This window comes from Pelobates fuscus, chromosome 1 (assembly GCF_036172605.1).
Source record: "Pelobates fuscus isolate aPelFus1 chromosome 1, aPelFus1.pri, whole genome shotgun sequence".
Taxonomy (NCBI): domain Eukaryota; kingdom Metazoa; phylum Chordata; class Amphibia; order Anura; family Pelobatidae; genus Pelobates; species Pelobates fuscus.
In genome coordinates this window covers 260,544,218-260,564,300 of record NC_086317.1, presented here as the reverse complement: position 1 = coordinate 260,564,300, position 20,083 = coordinate 260,544,218, and the positions used below count along the sequence as shown (strand labels likewise).

Sequence of the window (20,083 nt, the reverse complement as noted above, 5' to 3'; positions counted from 1 at the left end):
GAGAAAGGATTCTTTATCTCCACTACTAAGGTTTTAAAAAGCTGGCATAGTATAATTAAGATACAGCTTTCTTCTGCAAGAAAGTTAAAACTAATTTACGATGTAAAGTGTGTCGTCACTGGCACAAATGTAAAAATGGCGTTGTAAACTCACAAAGAAATGGCAAAGAAATACAGGACTCCTATGTGCAATTAGAGTTTATTACCTAACACGAGGAAAGTTTTGAACATTTTGTTTTGTTTAGACTAAATCTAGCATTTGATAAAGTAAAATTAAATGCACATCTACCAGAATGGTGAACAATTTGTCTCTTTAGAGGGGCATACACACAGTGCAAGTTATAAACCAGGATGTCATTCACGAACAATAAAAATTACAAAAAACTTAAAAGCAGCACTGTCAGCCCCGTAAAAAATATTACATTTCATAAAGATAGAATCTTTATGAAATACTATTTTTTTTTATTTTTTATTTATAATTTATTCATTTTAGAATAACATATGCAATTTTCCAATATATTCAAATTATTCAAATTAAGTGCAAGACGTGAGCATATTGACATCGTAGTGGGTATAAAATTAATGGGTGCAACATTAGGAATTGATAACAAAGTATAGGGCAGTCTCTGCTGTTTTCATGTTGTTGCTTGTGGTCGTTAGAGGACCCTAAGGATCTGTGTCCTGTGGCAGATTCCTGTGGACCATTGTTGCATGGTGTGTCGCAAAGGGGTTTCTATAACTCCTATCTCTGTGTGGTCTCCGTTACTTGTCGGATCTGGGTCTCGCAGCCTTAGGTATTGGAGTCAGCTTCTTAATTGTGATGTTGGATGTCATGCTGTGTCGGCGTTTGTTAACACTCTTAGTCCCCCGGGTGTTTGGTGGGAGGTGAGGTGCTTTGCTGTGAAGTGGCTGTCAGGCCGGCCCTTTGTAGAAAGAGCTCCAGGTCGTCCCCCGAGGTGAGTCCCCCTTAATTTCCATAAGGAGGGACCCCTCCATGCCCCACCGATACCTGATATTGGCTTCTCTTAGCTTCCTGGCTATAGGTGCCAGTTGTCTCTTTTCTGTGAGGACGGAGAATGGAGTATCTGGGTAGACAGCTATCTTGTGGCCTTCAATTGATATTGTCCCCATTTCTCTGGATTTTGTGAGTATGATAGATCTCACGGAGATGTCTCGGGTCAGCACGATTACATCTCTAGGTGCTGAGTCGGGTGCCGCCGCTGACTTCCGCACTCTGAATGCCGAAGTGATCTGTGGTAGGTCGGGGTTGCCGGCAATGCCCATGGCTGTCAGGAGGCTGTGGGCGTAGGGCAAGAGCTGCGTGTTGTCGACTTTTTCGGGGATGCCTCTGAGGCGTAAGTTTTTCCGCCTGTGTCTGACCTCCATTGTAGTGAGTGTGCGTCTCATTTGCTGTACCTGTGAGGTAAGCTCTTGTATGTCTCGGCCTGCGGTGCTTATTTTGTCATCTCTGGCGGTTTCTCTCGTTTCTAGGGTGGTGACTTTCTGTCGTACCCCCTCCACCTCTGTCTGCATTTTCTGAAGGTCGCCCCTCCATATCTGTCTCATCTCTACCAGAAGCCGTTTTATATCGCCTCTTGTGGCAGGTACCTCATCTTCCTCCGAGTCCGTTGCCAAGGATCTACGAGAGGGCGTTGAGTCTTCCTCTTCCAGGGAGGCTTCCGATTCCTCGGGTGTGCAGCAGGCCTCAGGCGCCATCTTAGGTCCCTGTGAGTTTGCAGGCCTCTCAAAAGCTAGTCTGATGTCAGGCTGTTGGGGCTTGGCTGGACCTTGGTGCCTCTTATTTTTCTTCCCCATTGTCTCTGCTTTGGAGGGTGTCTGTTTCTCGGGTCGGGATTCCACAGTATTGTGTTTTTTTCCCGTGTTTTGCTCTGGGTCTGAGCGGAGCTCCGTGAGAAGACGTCCGCTCTGTTTCGCTGTCGGCCACGCCCCCCAAAATACTAATTTTTAATGTCTTGGAATTTCACTGAAATTCCAACCCAGTCAAGAGATATACTGAGACGAAGCAAGGACTACATTGTCTCGGTATAATTCCTCCATCTGACACTTCTAGACACTGGGCAGAGCTACCACTGTCTAGAAATGTCAATTCCCCAAGCCGTCACCAGTGACGGCTGCAGGGAATTGACTCTGTCTATGGAGAATCGTGCGGCCTTACGGTCTTGTGGTGCAGGCTCCTGGCACCAGGAGCTGAAGAGGACCCAGCAGAAGAATATAGCCATGCCTGCGAGGGATAGCTTAAGGTAATTAGAACTCACCTTTCTGCCCGCCTCCTGCCCCGGCCACACGGTGACAGTGCCGTTTTAAGTAGGCATATGCACAATCCAAAAGAAATACTAAATAAAATATCCAAACATTCCAAACATTAACTTACCTTGGTTAGCAAACTTTTCTTAAATTAGCAACACTATGAAAAGTAAGCTAATCATGTCCACAATGAATGTGACTCTTACATCCTGCTTCTTCTAATTTCTGATTTTATGGTTTCATGAGACTAGTTAGTATCTTTATCCTAGGTAAGGACCGTGCCTGGAGTTATACAAGCTATACTTCATTGTGAAAGCCTACACGATCACCTAGGGTTGTAGTATATATCATAAATATGGGTGGGACCAAGCTGATATGTTAAATGAACACAGATTGTACTATAGCTCCTTAGGAGAGCACTGGATAGCCATGATCATGTGCGATACTCCAATATTCCCTGGCACAGACTGAATGTCTGCATTGGGGAAAGAGGGGAGGGCTGCTTTTGCAAGCTGTTTTCTCAGATACCCTGAAACAAAACATTCCGGAAAAAAAATACATGTGTGTTTTCTTTGAGGGTATTTCAACTAAATTGTTTAAAAAAAAATAAAAAAATACAATACAATACATAGAAAATTAAATTAAACTTTTGTCTGATCTCCACAAGTGCTTCCTGCATTTAGTTTCTTGCTCAATACCTACAATAGCAAATCATACTTGGGATAACCAGGGACTCCTGCTTAGGTCCTGGATTCAGGATGGTCTGCCAAAACCAGACAGATAATATTTTCGTGAAATGTAATGCCTCTGCTAGCAGGATATTTATTTTTATCCATGCGAGACTTGGCAACATAGAGGCACTGCTCCAAATAATAAACTGCAACTACTGTAGAAAGACTCACAGATAAAATGACCATTGTATCAGCACTTTAAAGACGTGTAGATAAAAAACATGTTCTAATATTTGTCTCATCTGTCTCTACATAGAGAGTACTTGGGCAATCAATCAAAGAAAAATTACAGCTTCAGTTAAAAAGTTGAAACTAATATTCCAATTTAGGAGAATAAAACATTATTATTCCTATAATGCAATATTTTTCACACAGACCTTCAAAAGAAAAATATTGTCGTCACCCGTGTCAATCACAGTAACCACAGAAATTACTCCCAAAGATCAATGTGTTTCATATGTCATAATGTTACTTTCGATCTTTGCAGATCATTTCCTAAAAGTGGTTAATAAATTTGATTATTCTTAATAAGAATAGTCATTCTTTCAACTATTAAAGTGAGCTGCAGTTTTGGATTGTATATTTGTACTAGTCAGCACAATAGGCATTTTATTTCAAATAAATTGAAGGGAGTTTAGGATCACCTGGCTAGAGCAAAGAAATGAGCAGAAGGTCTTGATGGTAAGGTATGTCTTTTTGCTGATGATACTAAGATATGTAACAGGGCTGATGTTCCAGGAGGGGTAAGCCAAATGGCTAATGATTTAGGTAAACTAGAAAAATGGGCAGTTGTGGCAACTGACATTTAACCCCTTAAGGACACATGACATGTGTGACATGTCATGATTCCCTTTTATTCCAGAAGTTTGGTCCTTAAGGGGTTAATGTGGATAAGTGCAAGATAATGCACCTTGGACGTAAAACCCCAAGGGCAGAGTACAGAATATTTGATAGAGTCCTAACCTCAACATCTGAGGAAAGGGATTTAGGGGTAATTATTTCTGATGACTTAAAGGTAGGCAGACAATGTAATAGAGCAGCAGGAAATGCTAGCAGAATGCTTGGTTGTATTGGGAGAGGTATTAGCAGTAGAAAGAGGGAAGTGCTCATGCCATTGTACAGAACACTGATTAGACCTCACTTGGAGTACTGTACGCAGTACTGGAGACCGTATCTTCAGAAGGATATTGATACCTTAGAGAGAGTTCAGAGAAGGGCTACTAAACTGGTTCATGGATTGCAGGATAAAACTTACCAGGAAAGGTTAAAGGATCTTAACATGTATAGCTTGGAGGAAAGACGAGACAGGGGGGATATGATAGAAACATTTAAATACATAAAGGGAATCAACACAGTAAAGGATGAGACTATATTTAAAAGAAGAAAAACTACCACAACAAGAGGACATAGTCTTAAATTAGAGGGGCAAAGGTTTAAAAATAATATCAGGAAGTATTACTTTACTGAGAGGGTAGTGGGTGCATGGAATAGCCTTCCAGCTGAAGTGGTAGAGGTTAACACAGTAAAGGAGTTTAAGCATGCGTGGGATAGGCATATGGCTATCCTAACTATAAGATAAGGCCAGGGACTAATGAAAGTATTTAGAAAATTGGGCAGACTAGATGGGCCGAATGGTTCTTATCTGCCGTCACATTCTATGTTTCTATGTTTCAATGGTTGGGCATCCCCTTGTTCTGTAGTGGATGGGCTCAGTGATTCCCTATTCCACTGTATCTTTAAATGTTAGACACCACAAAATGTGGGATAGGAGAAAGTAGAAGGATAATTCCCAACATTGAAATCAGGTAGTGTGGGCATACATTCAGGGGGCTTTGCCAGTGTCGCAACTTGTGGTAACTGACATTGCACATAATAGGTATGCCAGCTTACTTAAGGGGAATGCCAGCCTGAGGTCAAACATGCCAGGCCTAACCAACAGCCTCCTAGCCATCTCCCCACATACTGGACCATGCTGAGAGCACAGCTGAAGCTCTATCTGCAATGTCCTAGTGCTCTTGTACAGCACGATCGCATCTAATGATGCCCTCGCTCTGTACTGCCAGTTATAGCTCACTGGTGTCCCTAAATGCGGACACCAGGGGACTAAATTGGGAAAGGACTGAAAAATAAATAACAAAATCGTGACTGTTGAGAACCCGGGTGTACGGACATCTTCCAGCTTCTGCTTGGTCTAATTACCTGCAGTGCCCTGCGTAAAGGTGCAAGGAAAGAAGGTGCAATATGTTATAATGGCAGCCCAGGTTGTGCATGTATAATGAGCCGAGGGCTTAAGTTAATTTGGAATAAGTGAGCGTGTTCTTAATAGAAAAATACTGTTGTGCTATGGATTTTTTTTTTATTGATTTAGAAGTCATAAGGTCAAATGTAGTGTTAGGCATTGTAATTCCTATTTATGTATAGATTTTTCCGAAAGCCATTTGCAATGGTGAACCAATTTTTACCTGCATAAACGTGTCTTTGAGAGGAGCATAGCATTCTTCTTATAGAAGATTTAAAGGGAACCAGTTTTCTAACCATATGGCTTGACTCATGTTACACAATCAAAGGGTTACCCCAACCACCGTGACCACTTCTGCTTTTTAAACGTTTCTCATAGATATTGGCACTTTTATAAACTGGAATTGAAGTAGGATACGCCTAACACATAAAGCATGTGAACAAGCTGAAATGCATTATGGGTGTGGAGTGTTCCTTTAAGTGTTTATTCCCTTAGTACTACTAAAAGCTCATATTTTAATTTATTTCTATCAGCCCTGTCTCATGCTGAAAGCATCAATCAAGTTTCAGGTGGTGTTGTGCTATAATACTCACCTCTCCCGTACAGACTTGTTTCCAAAATGTTAAAAGTTCCAAAACATTATGTAGGCTTTATTGTAATTAAGTAAAACGTATCTGTGCACTCTCTCTCTCTCCATTCTCAAATTCTCCGTCCAAAGTTCCTGCAATACCCATGTAGCTGGCAATACCCTCGACCTCCTTTTCTCTAATGCATGTACAGTATCTAATATCCGCAACACTCCATTTCCTCTCTCTGATCGACAACCTCTTATCGTTTGCTCTCGAGTACACCCTCACCCAACAACCTCAGCTTAACCCCCCTCTGTAAGCTTGTTTGAGCAGGGTCCTCTTCAACCTATCGTTCCTGTAAGTTTTTTTGTAATTGTCCTATTTATAATTAAATCCCCCCTCTCATAATATTGTAAAGTGCTACATAATCTGTCGGCGCTATATAAATGGAAATGTATATCTTTCTCTGCTGCTGCTCTCACACATAGCCTACCCATCCTCCCTCCTTCCCCTTGTAGTCATTGCTTTCCCCATAGGCCGAAGGTAAGAAGGTAAGAGTAGGGTTTTCCTGATAAGAAGGCAGTGCTCTGCATGTCTGTTATCTCTGTGCCGATTGGCACAGTCTGAATTGACTGACAGGATGGGGAAAGGGCTGTTTTTTAATCTTTGATTTTAGAGACAGTTAGACATTTGCTACCACAATGTATACTTGTAATTTGATTCTCTATCATTAAAGATCAAGCTGTATTTGTCATGACAGATACCCTTGAATGAATATAATTCAAAGCTATTCATTTTGAGACAAGGAATGAAACATGCAATATATAGATATTAATATATAAAAAGGAGCAATGAATATAATTAAAGTGGCACTGTCACCCCCGCTGCAAAATCTTTATGAAATACTCATATTGACTCCGCTGGAATGTCACTGAAATTATAACCCAGTCATAAGATATACTGAGACAAAGTAAGGACTACTTTGACTCAGATTTTTTTTACTACGCCCGACACTTCTAGACACTGGCCCGAGCTACTGCTGTCTAGAACTGTCAATCTCCTAGCTGTCAACAGTGATGGCTGCAGTGATATTAGATGTCTCTGTGGAGTATCCTTTGGTCTCGTGGGATGCTCCATAGACCTCAATGCTGTACTCTTGCGCTGACATTGGCTTGTGGCTCTGAAGCAAAGGGTCAGAAGAGGGCCAGCCATAATGAAATCTCATCTTTCCCTGCCCATTCCACCCACATGGTCACCGAACCACCAGTGGCGATGTCACTGTCAGGGTTTTTGCAAATTATGCAAAATCTCCAGACGGTACAGTGCCACTTTAAAGATAACAGACAGCAACGTTTAATGCCAATCAGTAGCTGCAAAGGCTAGTAATGTATGATCATGTATAAAAATTTGTTAATTTGTGTAAAAAAAATGATTGCCTTTATATAACTCAATGTAAGCCCCCAACGTTGTTGCAAGTATAAGTATCATTTTTTAGAAGTTATTATGGATTTAGAAAGGATAGGATAACATATCTTCTATGGAGGAAGATTCAGAAACAAATCATTATCTATGGGTTTAAAGGAGCACTATAGTGCACGGCAAACAAACTCGTTTTCCTGGCACTATAGGGTTATTAGGTCCCCTTCCTCCCCTCACCCCCCCCCCCAGCCACTTACCTTTCTCCAAAGCCAGGCTCCCTCTGTGCTGGGAAACTCTCCACCCCCTGCCGACGTCAGATCCGATTTTCACAGTGAGAATCGCGGAAGCGCCTCTAGCGGCCCTCAGTGGAACATAGCAGTTTCTCTGAAGGGACCTGGCACCCAGACCACTTCATTGAGCTGAAGTGGTCTGGGTGCCTATAGTGGTCCTTTAAGTTGCTAAGTTGTAAGTATAAAATGAATCAATCATATTTTAAATCATAATTTGTCAGAGAATATATTTTACATAAACAATCATGTTTTTCTATTTCTTGCACTACTTCTTTTTAGAACTTTCTGTAACTTTTTTTTTTTTTTTTCTGGTTTTCTTAGTGTTTATAATTTTGGGTTGGTGAATCCTGACACCCAAGAGAAGTGGGAGTTTGAATGCAGGGTTTTTATTACCTTTGGTTTTTTTTATGTGTTTTTATTTGCTTTTTTATTACATGTGTTACATTACAGCCCACTACATTTGGGCCCTATTACGAGGGTTATTTACTAAAGTGAGAATTCAAAGTGAATTTCAATTTAAGGTCAGAGTAACCAAACTGGAAGTGTAGTTGGCATGGTGGATTTTTCCAATTCGGCTATTTTGATTATAAGTTTTATATTCACTTTGAAATCTCACTTTATTAAATAATCCTCTAAGTTTTATTCTTTAGCTTATAGACGTTCATAAGCATATCCTCTTCTATCAGATTGGAGATTTTGTCTTTTAGTTGAAAGCAGGTAGGTGGATTTTAAGCATAGGACTCTAATTGGTTTTCTTGATGTTGCCAGGTGAGCTTACACTTTAAATGACCAGTCGAGGGGTACGAAAATATCTAAAGCTAATCCTGTGTTTTCATTATGCATGGATACGCCTGCAGCCTCCGCTATGAACATTCCATGCCCAAGTCTAACACTTTGTGTTAATAACACAGTTTACATTGCTATTCATAAAGTCTTCTGGAATTGTGGCTATACTTAATACGTGTCAGGGAGTGAGACAGTGAAAAATAGGGTGAGTCCTAGACCTCCCTGCCAGATCGGGTCCTGCAGTGTATATATACATACGTATTACTGTAATCCAAATCTGCAGATGTTGTAGCAATAGGTTTATGTGCACTGAGTTGAACGTCAAGAGTGTGATTGAGCCAAAACACATGGCTATATTTATGAAATAGTTATGCTTCATAAAACACTATTTTATGCTGGAAGAAATTCAAATCAGCTCTGGAAAGTGGAAGGTGCCTAATGACAGAAGACTCTGTAGAGTATACAATGGATAGAGTTACTCCTCTAGTTAGACAGTATAGCAGTGTAAAATAGCCCCTATTATAATTTACAGTATGCTTAAAAAGACAAATGTATAAGGTGCAACCATAAACCTTATAAGATATACAGTGCACCCGTTGGTGTAAAAATGGTTCATGGGTGTTGTAGGTATCAATAGACTGCAGTGGTTGGCCCTTCCTGCTTGCATGTGGTCTAGCTGAAGGGAACTAGAACATGGGATACATGTGTAAGCAATGCCAACAATCTGTCCTACTGCTTTTCTTTGGCTTAATTTCCTGGCACTGAAGTAACAGAGGTGTGTAAGGGAGCAGACAAGGACTAAAGTGGCTCCACTACCCCCAAGTCACATGTCTTACTACTCCCATAAGACCAGGAATAGCAGGGCTTCCTAGTGTCCTGCTTTCTGCGGGAAAGTTCTGATTTCAGGTGCCTGTCCTGATTTAGTTCCCTGGTATCCCACATCTGGAGACACCACACTGTGTGGCAGGCAGACATTGCTTCAGCAGTGCCCTTTGCATGCTTCTGTATGTTGTGGGCCATCCAGGAAGCTGTCTATGTTGCTTGATGAAGGATGGCATGCCCCGTCAGTTGATGGGCACACACACTTTGGTGGACCCATCCATTACAGATGTCACCAGTGACATCTTCTTGAAGTTCCGCACACATGTCCTTATTCCATTCGTCCCAATACTGGGAGAAACTACATCTCTCTCAATGCTAGACCAAGTCTGGTACACTAACATAGGAGATCCCTGAATGGCTGGAAATCAACCTGTTGGTTAAACAAACAGCTGACTAGCATTCCACACTTACTGGGCAAATTAGCATTGTAGGAGTTCTTCCTATGCCCACCATGGGAAAATAAAGACAGGAAAAAAAGAGTTAATCTATTTTTCCCAGATTGGCTACTGTGGCCTAAAGTTTGCACCTTGTCAATCATCAAATATTTCTAGATTAGAAAGTATATCCTATCAAACTGATAGCGCAGACATCGTGCAAAAATGAAAATAAGACTTACAGGAACACCCCAGACACTAACGCAACTCCCATTTTAGAACATTTTTACTTTGGAATAGAGTTACTTATTACCAATATATATATATATATATATATATATATATATATATATATATATATATATATATAAACTCCATCCATCAGCCTTCCCCACTCTTATATTCTGCTCATACAATAATATAATTGTACATGTCATTAAAGAGCAAAACAAAGCTTTCTATAAATTTTAATTCAAATTAAATATTTTTAAATATAGAATTATGTCACAGAAATCCCTACCCTGAGCAGAACTGAGCCTATGCACAGACAGCTTTGAAACCTGCTAATCATGCCCTCCTCTTTCACAGTGCAAAGAAAATCAGGCAGTTTGAGAACTTTAAAATATGTGAATCGATGTTGGACCCTGTCTTTGCCAATAGTGACAGCTGATGCCTGACTGCAATAGTGCATGTTAGCATCAGCTGTCAATGACCTCAGCATTGTGGCATTTCAGTAATAGTGGCCTATATGCCTACACGTTTCCTAATTGCCCTTGGATCCAATCACTGTGGTGACAAGCCTCAGTTATAAGTTAAAGGGACACCCCAGCCACCTATACAAGTGACGTGATCTACAAAGGAACTTGCATTTAAAGGAAAGGACACACAGGAAGACATATTCTATGGATATTACTACCTGTTTATAGTTTTCCTGACTGTCTGCAGACAGCCTGTTCAGTAAAAGCAGTTCTAGCCGGCAATCAAGAGTGCAGGATATACAAAATTCTAAATTAAACACACTGTGCAACAAGGGGATGTAAAACATTTAGGCTATTTCTCAGAAGTGTGTAAGGAGACTTTGTAAGTCACAGCCATGGGAGTCACAGCTAGGTGAGGTGTGTCTAGAGCTGCATAAACAACGTCACTTAAATCTGAGCTGGAACTTGCCATGGAGAAAATAACAAACAAACATTAGATGTAATTTTAAGCTCTTTTAAACAATTGCCAGAATTTGTGGATAGGTGACTTTATTTGGAGTAATATATGCATACAGGACTTAAATCCACAGGCAGCTCATACCTGGTTTTCTGTGGTGACCAGGGCCGGACTGGGAAAAAAATTCGACCTGGGCATTTTTTTATCACAGCGGCCCACTAAGAAGGGGGGCGGGGCAGAGAGGGTGTGTTTTGTCATCACCAATGACAAACACGCCCCCTCTCAAAGTGAGCATGTTGGTTCAATGCTCTTCCAGGGCAGACCATGCGCAGAGCTCTGCTAAAGAGCTGTAGCATGAGAAAAAAGCCCTATATTTGTTCTGCACAGTGCAAGCAAATTTATTAACATGCTTGCACTGTTTCCTTGAAACTTGTCTCTTGTGTCTCTATAAATGGGATACCAGGAGACAAAAGGGCCAGAAAAGAGTATTGTGCATGTGTTTGGAGCCTGCATGTGGGATTGTGTGTGTGTAGAGTGAGCTGATTGTTGTGTGGTATTGTGTAATAAGGTCGGTTTTAGTCATGTAGTGTTTGTGGAGTAATGTAATGCATATGTGGCTAGGGACTGTAGAGAATGTGTGTATAGGGGATGTAGCAAGTGTGTGCATATGGGCTATAGTGTGTGTGTGTGTGTGTCTGTATATAGGTGATATAGTGCTTGTAGAGAGTGTGTGTTTAGGGGTGTAGTATGTGTTTGCTTACAAGGAATCTAGTGTGTGTATAGGGGATCCAAAGTGTGTATGTCAGGAATGTAGTGTGTGTGTAGGTGGTGCAGTGTGTGTGTGTGTGTGTGTGTATAGGAGTCTAGTGTGTGTTTGAAGGGCCCAGAATGTGTATAGGAGATCTAGTGAGTGTGTGTATATAGCGGATTCAGAGTGTACATAGTGATCTAGTTTGTATATGTGTGTAGATGATCCAGAGTTTGGTAAGGGATCTAGTGTGTGTCTGGAATGTAATGTGTTTAGGTGTGCAGTATGTGTGTGAGGGGTGAAGTAGTATATATACATATATATATATATATATATATATATATACACACACTGGTATATATATATATATATATATATATATATATATATATATATATATATATATATATATATATATAAAAATCAAAAAAATGAGAGCACTCACTGGTTTTGCAAAAGCTGTGTATTCAAGTTCTAGGCAAACAAATCTGATTTGTTTGCCTAGAACTTGAATACACAGCTTTTGCAAAACCAGTGAGTGCTCTCATTTTTTTGATTTTTATATATTTAGCACTGTGAAGCACCTTGGTCTGAATTTTTCTAAGTGCATTTTTGTGGGAAGAGTGCCAGAATTTGTAAATATTTGTATATATATATGTATATATATAATATGAATGTGTTTGGAAGTATTGTGTGTGTATGGTGCAGTGTGTTTACATTGCAGGGTTAAGATAGTCTCTAGTCTTTGCTTGAGGAGAGAACGGGGGGAGAGGCACACTTAAAGGGACACTATAGTCACCTGAACAACTTCAGCTTAATGAGGTTGTTCAGGTGAGTGCTACAGCTACCCGGAGCCTTTTTCTTGTAAGCACTGTATTTTCTGAGAAAATGCAGTGTTTACATTGGAAGCTTGGAACACCTCTTGTTGCAGTCAATCAGACGGCCACCAGAGGGACTTCCGAGTTCAGAGGCCCTAAAAAGGCCTCTCGTCCGATGCATTCTGGGTGAATGCATCAGACGGGCTATCAGCACACAAAGCACTGTGAACGCGCTTTGTGTGCTGATAGCCTGTCAGCACTGCTGCGGGCGTGGCTTCAGCTGACAGCTTCAGCTTCAGCTGACAGCTGAAGCCCGAACCCACAGGGAGCTGACTGTCCACAATAGTGGTTGAAGGGGGGGGGGGGGGGGGAGACCTACTCTCCTTCCCCCCCCCGGCCCCCACCGCTGTGCGGCGGGTGGGGGCCCTAAAATTATCAATAAGGGGGACCTACTGTCCCCCCCCCCGGCCCCCACCCCTGTGCGGCGGGTGGGGGCCCTAAAATTATCAATAAGGGGGACCTACTGTCCCCCCCCCCCCCGGCCCCCACCCCTGTGCGGCGGGTGGGGGCCCTAAAATTAAAATTATCAATAAGGGGGGGACCTATTGTCCCCCCCCGGCCCCCACCCCTGAGCGGTGGGTGGGGGCCCTAAAATTATCGATAAGGGGGGGGGCCTACTGTCCCCCCCGGCCCCCACCCCTGTGCGGTGGGTGGGGGCCCTAAAATTATCAATAAGGGGGGGACCTACTGTCCCCCCCGGCCCCCACCCCTGTGCGGCGGGTGGGGGCCCTAAAATTATCAATAAGGGGGGGACCTACTGTCCCCCCCCGGCCCCCACCCCTGTGCGGCGGGTGGGGGCCCTAAAATTATCAATAAGGGGGGGACCTATTGTCCCCCCCCGGCCCCCACCCCTGAGCGGTGGGTGGGGGCCCTAAAATGATCAATAAGGGGGGGACCTACTGTCCCCCCCGGCCCCCACCCCTGAGCGGTGGGTGGGGGCCCTAAATACAAAGGGGGGGGGACCCTAGTTAACCCTCCCCCCCCCAAAAAAAAAATTATCTCCCTACCTACCCCCCTCACCCTAAAAATAATGAGGGGGGAACATTAACTAAAAACCTGTAAAAAAAATAAAAAAATAAAAAGAGATAAAAAAAAAACTTACCATTCGATGGTTTCTTTCTTCTAAAATCTTCTTTCTTCAGCCCAAAAAAGGCCAAATAAAAATCCATAATAACCGACGCAATTAAAAAAAAAAAAAAAAAAAAACCGAGCGCAAAAAAAATAATCCATCTTCACCCATGGAGGGCTCCGCGCAGACTGAGCTCCGCAGGGTGGGCAAGGCTTATAAAGCCTTGCCCCGCCCTGCAATTAGGCTAAGAACACTCTGATTGGTGGGTTTAAACCAATCAGAGTGCTCTTTGTCATTTTACAAGCGTGGGAAAGTTCTTTGGAATTTTCCCACGCTTGTAAAATGACACAGAGCACTGTGATTGGATGGATTTCAAGCCATCCAATCACAGTGCTCTGTGTCATTTTACAAGCGTGGGGAAATTCCAAAGAACTTTCCCACGCTTGTAAAATGACAAAGAGCACTGTGATTGGATGGCTTGAAATCCATCCAATCACAGTGCTCTGTGTCATTTTACAAGCGTGGGAAAATTCCAAAGAACTTTCCCACGCTTGTAAAATGACAAAGAGCACTCTGATTGGCTCAAACCCACCAATCAGAGTGTTCTTAGCCTAATTGCAGGGCGGGGCAAGGCTTTATAAGCCTTCCCCACCCTGCGGAGCTCAGTCTGCGCGGAGCCCTCCATGGGTGAAGATGGATTATTTTTTTTTGCGCTCGTTTTTTTTTTTTTTTTTTTTAATTGCGTCGGTTATTATGGATTTTTATTTGGCCTTTTTTGGGGCTGAAGAAAGAAGATTTTAGAAGAAAGAAAACATCGAATGGTAAGTTGATTTTATCTCATTTTTTCTTTTTTACAGGTTTTTAGTTAATGGTCCCCCCTCATTATTTTTAGGGTGAGGGGGGTAGGTAGGGAGATATTTTTTTTTGGGGGGGGGGGGGAGGGTTAACTAGGGTCCCCCCCCCTTTGTATTTAGGGCCCCCACCCACCGCTCAGGGGTGGGGGCCGGGGGGGACAGTAGGTCCCCCCCTTATTGATCATTTTAGGGCCCCCACCCACCGCTCAGGGGTGGGGGCCGGGGGGGGACAATAGGTCCCCCCCTTATTGATAATTTTAGGGCCCCCACCCGCCGCACAGGGGTGGGGGCCGGGGGGGGACAGTAGGTCCCCCCCTTATTGATAATTGTAGGGCCCCCACCCGCCGCTCAGGGGTGGGGGCCGGGGGGGGGACAGTAGGTCCCCCCCCTCATTGATAATTTTAGGGCCCCCACCCGCCGCACAGGGGTGGGGGCCGGGGGGGGGACAGTAGGTCCCCCCCTTGTTGATAATTGTAGGGCCCCCACCCGCCGCTCAGGGGTGGGGGCCGGGGGGGGGACAGTAGGTCCCCCCCCTCATTGATAATTTTAGGGCCCCCACCCGCCGCACAGGGGTGGGGGCCGGGGGGGGACAGTAGGTCCCCCCCTTATTGATAATTTTAGGGCCCCCACACGCCGCTCAGGGGTGGGGGCCGGGGGGGGCAGTAGGTCCCCCCCCTCATTGATAATTTTAGGGCCCCCACCCGCCGCACAGGGGTGGGGGCCGGGGGGGGACAGTAGGTCCCCCCCCTTATTGATAATTTTAGGGCCCCCACCCGCCGCTCAGGGGTGGGGGCCGGGGGGGGCAGTAGGTCCCCCCCCTCATTGATCATTTTAGGGCCCCCACCCGCCGCACAGGGGTGGGGGCCGGGGGGGGACAGTAGGTCCCCCCCCTTATTGATAATTTTAGAAAGCGAGCTGAGCTGTCAGTCAGACAGCTCAGCTCGCGAACGCGCATTCCGCGCACATGCGCGGTAAAGCGCTCAGGTTCTTCATAGGGCGGCATTCAATGCCGCTCTATGAAGAACGCGATTGGTCCAGCGCGAAGCCGTCCCATTGGGCCCCGCGATTTCGTCATTTTGACGAAAAAGGGGGCGCGGCCTAGCGGGGAGCTCGGCGCTGGAACGGAGGTAAGTTTTTAATATAAAAACACCGATTTTTTTTTTTTTAATGAATGAAAGTTCATATAAAAGCAAGAAGGAAGGCTGGGGGACCTGTCTTTCTTGCTTTTATATGGTGACTATAGAGTCCCTTTAAAGTGTTCCTGAATGTAAAACATTGGATAGTTTTTTATTTGCTTTTTATCCATTCTAAATATAGCATGAATGGGGTATTTTTTTTTTTTTTAATACATACACCCATAGTGTATTAGGGGAATAAGTGTATACACAGATGCCCTCTCCTGTTATTGCGATGCTCATCAATCACCAGGCATCACACAAATTCATGCTTGGGAATGCAGAACTGGCAATATGGAGAATTGCATAATGTGTTTAAACAACAGAATTAAGTGTATACAACAATCCTCCACTCTAGCGCCAGTGACAGAAGGATTTCCTTCTGGCAGTTGTTTATGATAGCCTACATAAAATCACACTCTTTCAATATTTATTATAGCTTGGAAAAAATATGCAGCACTTTGCCCTCTTCAAAACAGCAGCTTCCAACAGCCGAGGAAAACTACCTTCTATTAATCATGTCTCCTCTTGATTAATTTGACACAATTATTTATTATTTAATTGAGCAGCACTATTCAGTTTAGTCTGGAAATAAAATCCTTAAGGGTCACTGAGTAAACATTGCCATTTCTCACAAACGGAACTACTTACATTTGTTAGCCTGTAGAGACAGGGTCTATGCATACAAAACTCCATCACTATATTCTTAATGAAATTGGGAGCATCGGGAGCAGGGGCTGCAGAGTGGAGTGTATCCTGGTGTAAACAACACATCCAACTTCAAAATAATATTTATTTTTAAAGTTAGAATGTTCATTTAACATTCTAAAGAACCATTCTGAAGAATTACACACCAGAGCTTAACATACCTTAACTCTCATATTACAGCTTTAAAAAAAAAAAAAAATGTAAAAAGCAGCCATCTTGCTTTTGCACCAGGCATTCCATGTATAATGTTTTGTTACTTTGTAGCTAAAGTGTTATATGAAGTAGGAATATGCTGCTGTGACTCACATGCTAATATATAAATATACATATAAATATAGAAAGGATGAAAAATAAAGAAAGGAAAAAATATAATATGGTTTCTTAAAAAATACAGCAATAGCATTCAAATTTGTAGTGTTGAAGCCTAATGAAAAGCAAAATGACAACAGGATTATTTACATATATCAGGTATCACACATCCCATTCCCATAACACATACTGATGCAACACAAGCTTAATTATTTCAGAAAGGGACACTTTAACCCCTTAAGGACACATGACAAGTGTGACATGTCATGATTCCCTTTTATTCCAGAAGTTTGGTCCTTAAGGGGTTAAGCACTATAACCCCTACATCTCATTGTAATGATTAAAGAACACTCCATTGGTATAACTAATGAAATGTCTTTATAATGCTGGAGTGTTGTAAACATTATTTAGATTAAAGGGCTCCCCATTTATCCCCATTATCTCTAATCGAGCATGAGAGGGTCTCTTTAAGACACCTCAACTCTTCCCCTGGGCAATCATCACTAATGATTATCTCCTAGCCTATCCAGTACTTCTCATAGAGAAGCACTGGAAGGCAGGGAAAATGCTTGGGATTTGCTGTGCCTGCAATGCTTGTTATAGAGAAGCATCAAATCCAATGCTTCTCAACAACCAAGAGGGTTCGATCAATTTTTTTGTAAAAGTGCTAATTTCTTTTTGAATTTGCACTTTTATAAAGTATGAAAAGGGGAACAGTTTGTTAACCACTGAAGCTTTTCAGCAAGCTGAAGGGTTATGAGGGCATTTAGGTGTTAGAAGTCAATGGTGCCATCCCTATGTTTTTGTGTAACTACTTTTATAAAAACTGAAGCTCTCCTGGGCACCAGGAGACAACACTTTTACATTATCAAACATGAATCCTTACAGCCATCTTTATGATGGTTCTCAGCTGCACAAGTCAGACAAAGCTGTCATTAATAATGTTAAGGTGTAATTTCCATATTATCAGTGTGCTTAAGGAGGGTTCTGTGGAAAGCCTAGTTTTTTTCAAAACGCTCATAAGTGGCATGAGATATATCGGTGGGAGTAGTGGTGTATTTTGGGTTTGTGCTGGTCTAGGTATGATGAAACTTGGGCACCCCCCAATATAAATTATTTGTCCCACGGCTTCCTGTCATTCTGCACCTCTTCCTGTTTGAGACCAACACGCACTTTAACTGACAGACACAAACTCTCAGATACACATACACTGACATACATTCACTGACAGACATACACTGACATACACACACATTCACTGATTTGACACACTGACAGACACATTCACTGACAGACACACACTCACTGACAAACACTCACCGATATACACTGACAGACACACACATTTACTGACAGACACACACACTGACAGACACATTCACTGACAGACACACTGACAAAAAGAGAAAAGGAATACCGCACTCTTACCGTGATCCTGGTGAAAAAAGACCTGGGGCTGGCAACCCCCACTATGATAGTTGAACAAAATTGTGGTCCAGGCAGTCAAGGGTCATTTATGCAGCAGATTTATTGAAAAAAGGGCAATGTTTTTTGATCATACAGACATACATACAGTGGTGTATGCTGGTTTTGTGCTGCCCTAGGCATCACAAAACTCAGGCCTCTCCCTATATCTCCCCCACCCCCCGCCTAAATACACATACACACTCACTGACAGACACATATACACTCAGTGGCAGACACACACATTCACTGACAGACACCCATACACTAGCTAACAGACATACATACTCACTGACACACATACACACACACACTCACTAATAGACAACATACACACTAAGAGACACACACACTCACTAACAGACACGCAAACACTCACTAACAGACATGCATAAACTCTCACTAACAGACACACACACTAACACACTCTCTAACAGACAGACACACTAACTAACAGACACACACACTAAAAGACACACACATAGAAAGACACTCCCTAACAGACACACACACTAACAGACACACAGACACACACTCACTAACAGACAAACACACTCACATTTAAAAAAAAAATTTGGGGGGGGATGCTGGGGTGGATTCTTGTTTTCCCTGGGGTCCAGTGGAGCTGCTGGGCGGCGGCCGGCTGGTCGGTGAGTGCAGTCGGCGAGGGAGCACTAATTCTCCTGTTCAGCTCCCTTGCGTACCGCGTAGTGATGCCGGCGCCGGAATGACATCATATTCCGGCTCCAGCATCACTGCGGTGCGCACAAGGGAGCTGAACAGGAGGATTAGTGCTCCCTCGCTGCCGGCCCGGAAAGCTCTGCTGCTGCCAGCCTGGGGGGCCCTGAGGTGGCCACCCGGGCAGCTCCTGGGTCCCCCAGGACAAGAGGCTGGCAAGGCATTTGCCAGGGCGATTGGGGGGTGTCTTTTTTTGCCACCCAAGGCAAATGCCTTGTTTGCCTCGCAGGAAATACGCCCCTGCATACATACATTCAATGACAGACACACACTTACAGACACACACATTCCTTTACAGACTTACACTGGTAGACACACACACATTCACTGACACACACACCCTGATACTGACACATTCACACTCACAAGCTCTCTCTCATACACTTTCTGTTCAAATTTTTTATTTAAATCCAACCAGCTCAAACCAATCTCCCTACCTTTGGGAGAACTGGAGTAGATTCTTTCCCTGGGGTCCAGTGTGGCTGCTGGGCTCCTGGCTGTGCTTCTGGGCTTGCTGCACTCGCTGGGCAATGAAGGCAGTGAGTGAGCTGTGCTCTGCTTTCCCAGCTCCCTTGAGCGCCGCTTAGTGATGCCGGGAGTCGGAGTGACATCATATCCTGGCTCATGGCATCACTGCAGGGCGCGTGAGGGAGCTGAGCATGAAGAGCTCAGAGATCAGCACTCCCTCGCCACCCGCCTGTAATATAAGCAGCTGCCCGCCTCGGGAAGGCCCTAAGGTGGCAACCGGACAGCTCTTGGGTCCCCCATGAATCGATGCTAACAAGGCATCTGCCAGGGCATTGGGGCAGTGTTTTTTTCTGCCAACCTGAAAGTGCTGCTTTGTTAGCCTTGCTGTAAATACAGCACTGGGTGGGACAGTGCTCATGGATTTATACAACTTAACCACTACACTAAGTTATAAAGTCTATGGTGTGCCCCTTTTACCTAATGGAACACTATAGTGTTAGGAATACAAAGCTGTATCCCTTAGAGAATAGAGTCCCTCTACCCCTTGCTCCCCCCTCCCCCTGTTGCACTGAAAGGGTTACAAACCCTTTAAACACTAGCTTGACTCTATCGTCTCGGCACTGTCTCTGTCTCTGCGTCCTCCCACGTCATCGCAAGGGGGAACTTAATGTGCATGCGCGGCCTTACCCATATAAAAATATGGAATCAATGCTTTCCTGCTACGTTTTGCAAGTCGCTGGACGACAAGCATCTTTACACGGAATGGTTGCAGCTGCAAGGTAAATGGCATGTTTCCAGGTACAGTTTATTGTAATAATTCAGGTGATCTTAAATATGAAAATCATCTTTTGAGTACATTAGTGGATAGATAGACAGACAGACAGACTGACAGACAGATAGATTAGACTGACAGACAATTGTATTCATTTAATTTGGAGAGCTATCTGTACAAACAACATACTT

The 20,083-nt window shown here is 43.4% G+C and overlaps 1 protein-coding gene across 2 annotated transcripts in view; it reads right to left on the bottom strand.

Moving 5' to 3' along the window:
• The window catches only part of REPS2 (RALBP1 associated Eps domain containing 2), a 272,569-nt gene that overhangs the window by 6,721 nt on the left and 245,765 nt on the right, over positions 1–20,083 (bottom strand). The window lies entirely within an intron of this gene.